Consider the following 11,482-nt stretch of genomic DNA (forward strand, 5'->3'; position numbering starts at 1 on the left):
TTCTGCATGAACACCTCTCCTCAGCGGGGCCTCTCGACGACTGAGGTGCAACATTACAACAAATCCAATTACCAAATAATACTGCTAAAATGTATTTATATTCATATATAACAAACAAAAATGCACTGCATCGTGAACATATAGTGACAATTACCTCATCAACAAAATTATACTTTAGGGAGACTTCATTTACCAGTGGCAATTTTACATATTTACAGTAAGTTGAAACAGTGAACATGAATCACAAACAAGCAGAAGATATAACCAGTTCACATGACACAAAAATAAAAGAGGGAGCTCACATACCTGTTTAAAATAAAAACAAAACAGTACAGCAACTTCACTTTACTGGACTTCTGCATGAACACCTTCAAGGGAGAGAGAAGGATAGCGGACCACATGAGAAGCCACGTGCATGCTCCTATGCTCTCATCTGAGACATGCTAACTAGCATGTTACAATAAAGTGCTGTACTCGACAGACAAACAATAATTCACGCTAAAACATCAAACAGAACTATGAGACAAAATGCACAAAGGGAACGAGCAGTGTTTGAATTACTTTTAGTTACTTTAACTGTGTTTATTCGCTCTGTAACTGAGAACACTAGCGTACGCTCACCTCTCCTCAGCGGGGACGACTGAGGAAAATAGCACGCAGCTACAGGAAGTGACTTCGTGGGAAGTCAAAGGTCACACAAACAAAATAAAAGCTCCCAAAATATAAATACAGAAAATAAACATATATAAATAAACACATATACATAACCAATACTGACAAAGCGAGATAACACTGCAGGATGGATCTTTGGTGAAATATAAATTATTTTTTAATACACCCGTTACACCAACTCTGATGAAAGGAATTCCACTGTCCTTCCCCCCAGATTCTCGAGGTTCTGGGTGGGGGGCTGTAGTGTTTTATTGCAGATACATCCTATCTGGAAGATCTGCTTCTTGTGATGTTGCTCCTGCTTTTATGACCACACGCACACTGTTTTGAGTTTTGTTCAAAAAAGAATTACTTCATATAGGGAAAAATATATATCACATATGCAGGACACCTTAAACTAGTTTTTTAATTAAGCAGCAAGGCGGAACAAAGTTGGGGCTGCATCAAGACACGAGGACTAAACCCCAATTCAACCAGACCCAGAACTGATCCGGAATTAAAACAGGACTACAACAGTTCGAAATCAGGACCACTTAGGATTTAACCAAGACAGAACCAGAATCAGAACTAGATGATAATGGATTGGATTGATATAGCGCTTTTCAAGGCACCCAAAGCGCTTTACAATGCCACTATTCATTCACTCTCACATTCACACACTGGTGGAGGCAGCTACAGTTGTAGCCACAGCTGCCCTGGGGTAGACTGACAGAAGCGAGGCTGCCATATCGCGCCATCGGCCCCTCTGGCCAACACCAGTAGGCAAGTAGGTTAAAGTGTCTTGCCCAAGGACACAACGACCAGGACAGAGAGCCCAGGGATAGAACCGGAGACCTTCCGGTTACAGATGCGATTCCCAAACCCCTGAGCCACGGTCGCCCCAAATGATGATAGTAGCACAAAAAATCATCATAGACCTGCACTTCACTTATTTTTTTAATTCTACCAAAGTCCACTATTTAGATTGAGAAAAGTTTATATAATTATTTACCCTTGTTGTGCAAACAAGCCCCCCCCCCCCCCCCCAACCCCCCCAAAATAAATAAATAAATAAAATAAAAACATCCCACATGCATACTACCTTTAGGGCTAAGCCCCGGGTGTTTCAAATGTCTGGCTCTGCCTCTGATACAAAATATGAGTAAATGTATCCGTTACAGTTACCGCTCAATAAGTGATATTGAGAATGCATTTACTTTGTTGAAATAAATGGATTACATGGCGGTATTTTCCTGTTTCATATGTTAGGCTATGGCCTCTCTATTTTTGGTAATTCCACACCGGTTGAAACCCAAACAAAACACGCAATAAGAGCCTCTAAAAATTATTATATAAAAGTGATTTAATATGAAGGCAATAGCAGAGTGTTACAGGCATCGCCCTAAACAATGTAGCCTCATGGGCAGTGTAGTCCGTGCTGCAGGGAGAATGGACTGCCATACACGTTATGTGTCTGTGAGCGAGGGAGGGAGAAAAAGGAAAAGTATGAGCTGTCACGGAGCAGAAACGGGAGCTGGAAGCATGTAAATATAATAATAACCACTAAAGCCAAGAAGAGTGCCTGACGAGCCCAGCTGTAAGTAAGCTGTTAAGATTCGACTGTACACCGTGTTCATGTTTTCCTCCGAAACAATAAGCAGCCTTTCAATGCCTCTCTCTGTCTCTCGCTAGCTAACTTGACCCAGACAACAAAGTAAAGCTAGTTTTCAGCTACGAGCCCGACACGAACCCGACGTATCAGCCAGAGGTCCCTTTACGGTTTGGAGCCGCTGACCTGTTTTATATACGCGCTGAATAGTTTTCTACACGAGATCGCTGCAAAAAGTGCAGCCTTACCTAATGTCCACCTACTGTTACTCATTTATATTAAGATTTTAACATCTAGTTGGTATTGGTATGGCGAGTAGCCTTCAGTAATAGTAATAAATCACACAGCAATAGGACATTCATGTAGTTGTAAAGTATTCAGAATACATTACTTCTATAATCTTTGGTGGAATACATTTTAAAATTAACCTTCCCAACACTGTCAACAGGTTAGCACCTCATACCACAGTGCATCAAAGCAGTCTCATGAGTGCTGGGAAGGACGAGCCCAGAGCCCAAAACAGACAGTGCAGGAGATGACAAGGTTAGTAATTGAATGGTGAAAATTATACTTTGTTATCTTGATTGGCAAAAGAAAAGTAAATACAAAATCTGCTTCTCACATTTAGGGCATTTCCAAGATTTTTTTTTCAAAACTTCTTCAACTTCTTTCATTACAGCTGTCCTGTGCCAGAAGTTCTGTTGACCCACAGTGAGAGGCATCATTTCAGAAACACCAGGAAGACTGAAACTCATCGCCAGGATCAAGCAGGGCTCGTGATCTTCACCAGCAGCTCCCTCACAAGAAGGATAAACCCAGCATTTCATGAACACTGATGGAGACCATTGCTTTGTGTAATGTTAGAAGTACTCAGATAATCCTCAGAGGGTCTGGACTTTTACATAATATAATAGCTTTAAGTCCTGTAGAAAGTTAAATATATGTTTCCTTCTGGTTACTCTGGTATTTATGACTCTGAATTACTTACTAAATAACAAACTATTGTCAAAAAACAGCTTTGTGAAACACCAAACTGAGATACTGTTAATGCTGATGTATAGTGACACAGTTACAGGGGTGATTAATCCTTTTGTCTTTAAATTTATCAATAAAACAGCTGCAGCTTTCACTGACAGCACATGTGGTACTTTAACCTTTGTACTGTTTTCTTCAGTTAATTTTGGAGTTACTACAAAGATTGAAGATATAGGATGATCTGTCTGCTGTCACTGGGTGGTGCTGAGGTCTGAATCTGAGGACAGCTCCTGTAATCACAAACAGAACAGAATCATCACAAACTGAAATATAAAGTTTATCTATCAAAACTGAAATAGAGCTGATCCTTCTCTGTCCTCACACACTTGGGATCTGAAGTTGTTCAGTCCTATAGTTCTGCCAACAGCTGTTTATTTTTTTATTTGTTTTAAAGGCTTTACTAACACATTTTCTAATATCATGTTTACCTTTGAGTTGTTGATGCTTTATAAATGGACATCTGCAAAGATGAGATGATGGAGCAGGTTTCAGCCGAGGTTCAGTCTGCTGCTGCATCCTGGTCACAACATACAGAGGTGTTATCAGCAGTGGTATTGAACAAGAAATATTAATGTTTCAAATTATTTGTCCTAAAGGATGCAAGCTGTACAGAATACTGCACATGTGACTTTGTGAACATAATTCATTAAAAGTAATTTGGACAGTTTTTTAACCTGAATATTTGTAACAAACTCAGTAAAAAAAAAAAAAAAAAAAAAAAGCTGAAAAAAATAATCAGGGGAAAAATGTAACATTTTAACTTAAGCTGACAAGCGGAAGTAGTTGGTTTCAGAGGGGAATTTAAAAGTTGGCGTTAATGTCCTTGCACATGTGGAAAGCGACAGAAAACATGCTGCTGTTTGCACATATTTAATAATCAGCTCTGCACAGGAGCAGAAGCAGAGTCCAGCCTGTTGCTCTTACAGTATAATAAAAGTACAGTAACAGTGGTTAGTCACTAAGCAGCCCGGTGCGTTTCTCTTGACTTCTTTAGTCAGGGTAAATTCATTCCCCTGCACGGGTTAGCTAAACGAACTTTACAAAACATGTTTCCCCTACAGCCAAGTGCTCATCTTATCTTCCAGCGCCGCTCTGAGCTGGCAACCAGCAGCTCCAACCTGACCGAGTCCTTTTTTCTCTTTAATATATGTTTCTCTGTTGTTTTGTGTTTTTGTTTTTCTATTGTGGACTGCTTTCTCCCACAATGGAGCTCAGAATTCTATGGACAATGGTATTCTTAATTACATTTTTTACGGCGTCTTTGTCCGGAGAGCGCGTGGAGGTCCGATCTCCCAGATCACAATCTGGTTCATCTCCAGCCTGTGTATAAACCTCTAGTACACAGAGAACCAGTTGTGAAACGCACAGTAAGGAAATGGTCGGCAGAGACTGAAGAGGCCCTGAGGGACATTTTCTGTTCTACTGTGTGGGACAACCTCTGCAGCCCCCTGGAGGATGACCTCAATAGCATCACAGACTGCATTACGGATTACATGAACTTCTGTGTGGACAACACCGTAACCATCAAAAAGGTATGTTGTTTTTCTAACAACAAGCCATGGATAAATCCTAAAATTAAGGCTCTCCTCAAGCAGAAGAAGAGAGTCTTTAGATCTGGAGACAAACAGGAGCTGAGAGTTGTTCAGAAGAAGCTGAAATGGAAGATAAGGCAAGGAAAGGATAACTATAGGAGGAAGATGGAAGAGCAGCTGCAACAGGACAACATCAGAGGGGTTTGGAACAGCCTGAAGACAATCTCAGGACAAAAACCAACCCCCCAGGCTGAAGGAGACTTGGGGTGGGTGAATGACCTAAATAAATATTTTAATAGGTTTGATCAAACACCCACCCCTTCCACAGCACCGTCCCCCCCTGCTGCAATCTCCTTCATCTTCAGGTACTGCCTGTCCTTCATCTCAGGACTTCACACCTCCCAGCTCCTAGTCATTACACCCACCCCCGGCTTCTGTGGACTCCAACATACACACCCCTCCCCCAAAATCCACTGTTTCTATCTCAGCACTTCAAGTGAGGAACGAGCTTCGCAAGATCAAGGTGCGGAAGGCTGCAGGTCCAGATGGTGTCAGCTCCAGACTCCTGAGATGCTGCGCAGATGACCTGTGTGGCATCCTAGGTTATCTGTTCGACCTGAGCCTGTCACTGGGGAAAGTACCACAGCTGTGGAAGACCTCCTGTGTGGTACTGGTACCAAAGACCCCCCATCCCAAGGACCTCAGCATCTGATGAAGACCCTCGAGAGGTTGGTTCTAAACCATCTGCGCCCCCTGGTAGGTCTTCATTGGATCCGCTGCAGTTTGCTTACCAGCCTGGCATTGGGGTGGAGGACGGCATCATCTACCTCCTGCACCGAGCTCTGACTCACCTGGAGAAGCCTGGAAGCACTGTGTGGATCATGTTCTTTGATTTCTCCAGTGCTTTTAACACCATCCAGCCACGACTTCTGAGAGACAAGCTGGAGCTATCAGGAGTGGACCACCACATGTCCCAGTGGATACTGGACTACCTCACAGAACGTCCACAGTATGTGAGGTCACAGGATTGTGTCTCTGACAAGCTGGTCTGCAGTACGGGGGCCCCACAGGGAACTGTGCTGGCACCGTTCCTCTTCACCCTCTACACTGCAGACTTCTCCATCAACTCCCCACGCTGCCACCTACAGAAGTTCTCTGACGACTCTGCCATAGTCGGCCTCATCACAGGTGAGGACGACTCAGAGTACAGACAGTGGACTCTGGACTTTGTTGACTGGTGTCAGCAGAACCACCTGCTGATCAGCGCCGGGAAAACGAAGGAGTTGGTGGTGGACTTCCGGAGACACAGACCCACCACACTGACACCGGTGAACATCCAGGGAGTGGACATTGAGATAGTGGACTCTTATAGGTACCTGGGTGTTCACCTGAATAATAAACTGGACTGGAGCCACAACACTGATGCTTTACAGGGAGGGTCAGAGCAGACTCTACCTGCTGAGGCGGCTGAGGTCATTTGGAGTCCAGGGAGCGCTTTTAAAGACCTTCTATGACTCTGTGGTGGCATCTGTCATTTTTTTACAGTGTTGTATGTTGGAGCAGCAGTTTATCGGCAGCTGAGAGGAAGAGGTTGGATAAACTCATCAGGAAGGCCAGCTCTGTTCTGGGATGCACCCTGGACCCAGTGCAGGTGGTGGGAGACAGAAGGACTCTGGCCAAAATAACATCTCTGATGGACAGAGTCTCCCACCCCATGCCGCAGAGCTCCTTCAGTGACAGACTGCTGCATCCTAGATGCATGAAGGAGCGTTTCCACAGGTCCTTCCTCCCTGCAGCTGTCAGACTGTACAATCTGAACTGCTCCCAACAAACATAGATGTTTACATCAATGCTGTAACGGCAATAAGTTAGTTAACCAATTCACACTACAACCTGGTTTGCCTCTTAGCTGTAATTATTTTTATTTAATTTAATAACTATAGAGTAGGCTACTCTCTGTTTATAGTAACCATTGTCCTTAATGTAAATATGTAAGAAAAATTGTGTATGTTTCTGTTCCGTGTCCTGTGTACTGTTTGTTTGTATATTTGTCTTTTTGGCTGCTGTTACAACCAAATTTCCCCTTGTGGGATAATTAAAGGACTATTCTATTCTATTCTATTCTATTCTATTCTATTCTATCTTAGCTAGCTGGGTAGCTAGAGGACCTTAATTACGGATTATCTTGTGAATGTGAAAAAAGTAACACCCCTGCTTGTGTCAAAATTTGATTGATGACCCTAGCCTTGACCTTTTGACCCTACTGGAAGTACTCCGGAAGTGTCTAATCGATTCCATATGTGTGACTAATCGCATCCAGTGGGAATCGCGGAAATGCGAGGCAGCTGCTGAGTTTGGGCAGGCTGGGCTGATTATAGTTTATCATTTTAATGAATTATAGTTGATATAGAGGAGTCCGCGGGAAACAGCTTCATCACATCATCACTGGAGACGTTCTTACCATGGGAACATCGGACGTACAGCTCACCTGTGAGAAGCTGTGGTGGATTTTTTGTCGAGCTTGTCCAAGAAGTTTGTGCTTTGGTTTTGTGAAGTGCACTTGAGGCTGCAGCTGGAGTGCAACTTAACCCTGAAAAAAGACCGGGCTCCTCCACCAGCCTGAGAGGCTAGCTGCAAGGCCAGGCCGGGCTCCACCACCAGCCAGAGCAGCTAGCTGCCAGGCCAGGGCAGGCTCCACCACCACCAGCCAGAGAGGCTAGCTGCCAGGACCCGCCAGGTTCCACCATCAATAGGTGAGGCCAGCTGTCAGAACATGTCAGCCATGAGCACCAGCCAGTGAGGATAATCGCCTAACCCTACCAAGCTCAACCACCAAACAAAGCTCAGAGGCAGGCTGGGCCACGCACCACCAACAGCCAGTGAGGCAAACTACCAGGACAGGCCCGGCTTAGGCAAGCCACAAGGGTGCTTCTCAACTAATAGGCCTTAACACCGAAAAGATGGAGCAAAGTCAACAAGGAGGAACTGGAGGACATAAAGAAATCCCCCATTGAAGCTTCTCGGATGAGAGGTGAAATGTCTTCAAGCAACTTAAAGAAGTCCAGACGCTTTTCTTTCCAAGCTATTTGGAGGACATAAAGAAATCCCTAAACTTTATGTCAGAAGAACAACATTTTAAAACAACAAAAACTGATACTTAATTTAATGGAGGACATTAAAGAACTAAGAAGGCAGACTGAGGAAAAAGACAAGAAGATTGCTATGCTGGAAGGAAGGGTGTCAGATCTGGAACAATATTCAAGAGTAAATGATGTGATACTGACTGGACTAATTAATTAAAATGTGAAATAAATAAATAATCATAAATATTTATGTAATTAATTATTTCCAATTTTAATTTATTATTGCCATATTTAATTAATTATTTAATGGTGTATTTAACTAATTCATTATGGCAGTCCTGCCGTTCCATAATATTGTGGTGGGGCTTGTTTATTTGTTTTGTTTATTTATTTGTTTATTTGTTTTGTCTTTGTTTTACTTTTCCTTTATATGTTGTTTGTTTAATTTAAGGTTAAAAGAAAATAAAATCAATGAGAGGTAAAATTTGAGGGGTAGTGACTAATAAGTGTATACTTCTGCCTACTCCTTTTCAAACAAAAGAATGGAACTATATTTGTAATGATTGTGAATGCACATGTTTGAAATAAAAATGAATTGAACTGAACTGAACTGAAAAAAGGAGGGGTTGTTCCTGGGGGGGATGATTCTGATCAGAGAGGGAGGGGTTCCTGGGGCATGGAGCATTCGGAGGGGTGACGCAGCAGATTTCTGTTGAGTCAGTCTGTCAAAAAGACAGAGCAGCAGTTAGTTTTTCCACAGACAAACTCATAGTTTGATTTCTGTTAAAATGTTTCAGTATTATGACAATGATCTTGATATCCTTTTTTTCGGTAAAGAGCTATTTCTTTTTTCAATAGAAATAGCTTTATTTCAATAGCTTTATTTTGCTTTCTTATATTAACCTTATTACAGACGCAATAAAATAAAACCTTTAAGATTATCCGACTAGTAACGGATTGCATTAATATAACGCTTTGTGGAGGCAAGCTACATCCTTGTATGTGTTAAAACAATAATATCCCTTAGTGAAAAGAGCACCGCGCACATATTCAGAACACTGTCCTACTTGAACAATTAAAACACCCTGATGAGGTATTTTGGTTTTGTGCAGACACTCCTTCCCAGACCAAAGTAAAGAGTTTTTCTTCATTTTTGAGCTACTTTTACAACAGGGTTTCTCAATAGAAAGAAAAACAGAAACCCTAAAAGAAAATGACATCAAGATGTCAGACGACCGTCGGTTCATCCCAGTCAATTACCTCCGAGTCCTCAGGATGCTTCAACTTCCTCCATAGGATACCATAAGCACATAAGAAAAAATCCCCAGAAAAATTATTATTTTTCAAGACACACAGAGAGAGAGAGAATCAAGCAAACTTTTCCACAACACGTTATACCACTCCGGGTCAGGAGGGGCGATATAGCACAGACCACTCAGACGACTACGCCAGATGGAAGCATAACCGGAAGCGTCCCGAGGACTGTCCTTTTGATCCTGCTCCATGATAAGCCGTTAAATGTTTCCTCAAAATTGCTGTAATGTAACAACAAAGTTCGTTTTTTAAGAACAGACAGGGTTACAGTCCCAAAACATTCCTTACACATTCCCACAGTCACCTAATTAGCATCTGTGAGACAAATAAGCTTCAGGGACTGACTTTTTTTTTAGAACCGACCTTAAGAGGCCTTTGACACATGGATGCTGGCTTAATTTTTCCCCAAAGAGAAATTTGACCCCAATGAAAAAAAAAAAACCCTCGATACTGTGGTAACCACTTACCTCAACTTTGATGGATTTTTTTCACAGCTATTTATTTTGAAAAAAAGTGAACATGTTACAAGGACACAATGCACATTGCAGAGTACATGAATAGGATGTAGGAATTCCTCCTCTCTGTACTTACACTCCTCCCTAACAATTGCCAAGTCATCATTTCTATATTGTGTGTCCCACTCTTCAAGTTTCATTGGAGTATACTCAAGTGCACAAGATGTAAAAACAATGTATTAGTTTTTTAAGTCATTCACCAAGTCCCTGTCAAGATGCTATTCATTTAAGAGACTAATAATTTTTTGAATTTAAATTGTGCCAAATTCAACGCAGTAACATTAAAAATAAAAAAATATCAGAACCCATTTTTGTTGGACACAAGAACAACTCAAGCATCTTTTTCATTTGTGAATTTACTAATTTGTTTTTTAACTGCAGTTTTCACAAACTGCAGATGATGAAATCCTCTGTATTGTAGAAAATATCTTTAAACTATCGCTCTTCCTACTTACTCAGTTTCTGAGCTACTTCTTTACTATGTGAATAAACAATTTGAACAAGAAAGGATTTAAAGACACATCTGAATTGAAGCAAAGGCAAAAAAATTGTAATGAAATTTATGTGACCATTCTTCTGAAATCCGGCAGAGAGTGAAAGTCCAAGAGCTGCTGCAATCCCCTGCATTAATGATCTTTCTGTTTCTCTCCTTCTGCGTGTGTGTGTGTGTGTGTGCGCGCGCTCTCACAGAGGGGAGGTCACGGCAGGAGTTCCCTGAGTATGAACCATAAAGTCAGTTTGGACTGAGGAGCATTTGGTAAACTAAATTTAGTGTATACAAAATTACTTTTTTATCCAAAGCATGCACAAGACGGTGGAAAAAAGATGTATGTCTCTAAGGAAGCTCTTAAGACTAGCTGGAAAGTCTATCAGAGAGCAGTAAAGGCTGCCAAGCACTCCTATTTTTCCCAAAGTATTGCTGCCAGCTCGCATAACCCTCGTGGTCTATATAACACTATAAATTCTGTACTTAATCCGGAAGGCTATATTCTTTTGCACTCTTCTGCGGTTATGTGCAATAAGTTTCTTACTTATTTTGTGGACAAGGTTGCTAGTTTGAGACATCCGACTCTATCTATTGCCGACCCAGCCATGCATGGTTCTTGCTCAAGTTTGTTCTCTGCCTTTCTACTAATTGTTTTATCTGATTTAGAGAAACTTGTGTTGAATGCTAAACCGTGTGGCTCTCCAAATGACGTTGTTCCTCCCCGTTTTCTTAAAAAGGTATTTCCTATCATCGGACCACACATTCTGAACATTATTAATACTAATCTTTTGTCTGGTCAAGTAATTTAAGCATGCAGTCATACATCATTTACTTAAGAAACCGGGCTTAGACAGTTCAGTCATATCAAATTTGTTGAAGCCCCATGTCCCCACTCGTTCCCTTCGGTCAGCTGAGCAGTTGCTGCTTTCGGTGCCAAAGTCACGGCTGAAACTTAGAGGAGATCGAGCGTTCTCTGTTGCAGCACCGATGCTTTGGAACAACCTTCCTCTCCATGTTAGACAGGCTACATCAGTGCCAGTTTTTTTAAAAACTGGCACTGATGTAAAAACCTATTTTTATTCTCTGGCTTTTAACTCTGTGGGTAACTGATATATATATATATATATATATATATTTTATTGCTATGTTTATCGCTATGTCTGTTTTTTATTACTATGTGCATATTAGTATTGTACAACACTTTGGTCCACCATGTGTGTTTTTTAAAGTGCTACATAAATAAATAATGATGATGA

This window comes from Copadichromis virginalis, linkage group LG3 (genome assembly GCF_057382275.1).
Source record: "Copadichromis virginalis isolate Kocher_CV1m ecotype Utaka linkage group LG3, C_Virginalis_male_GT1.1, whole genome shotgun sequence".
Taxonomy (NCBI): Eukaryota; Metazoa; Chordata; class Actinopteri; order Cichliformes; family Cichlidae; genus Copadichromis; species Copadichromis virginalis.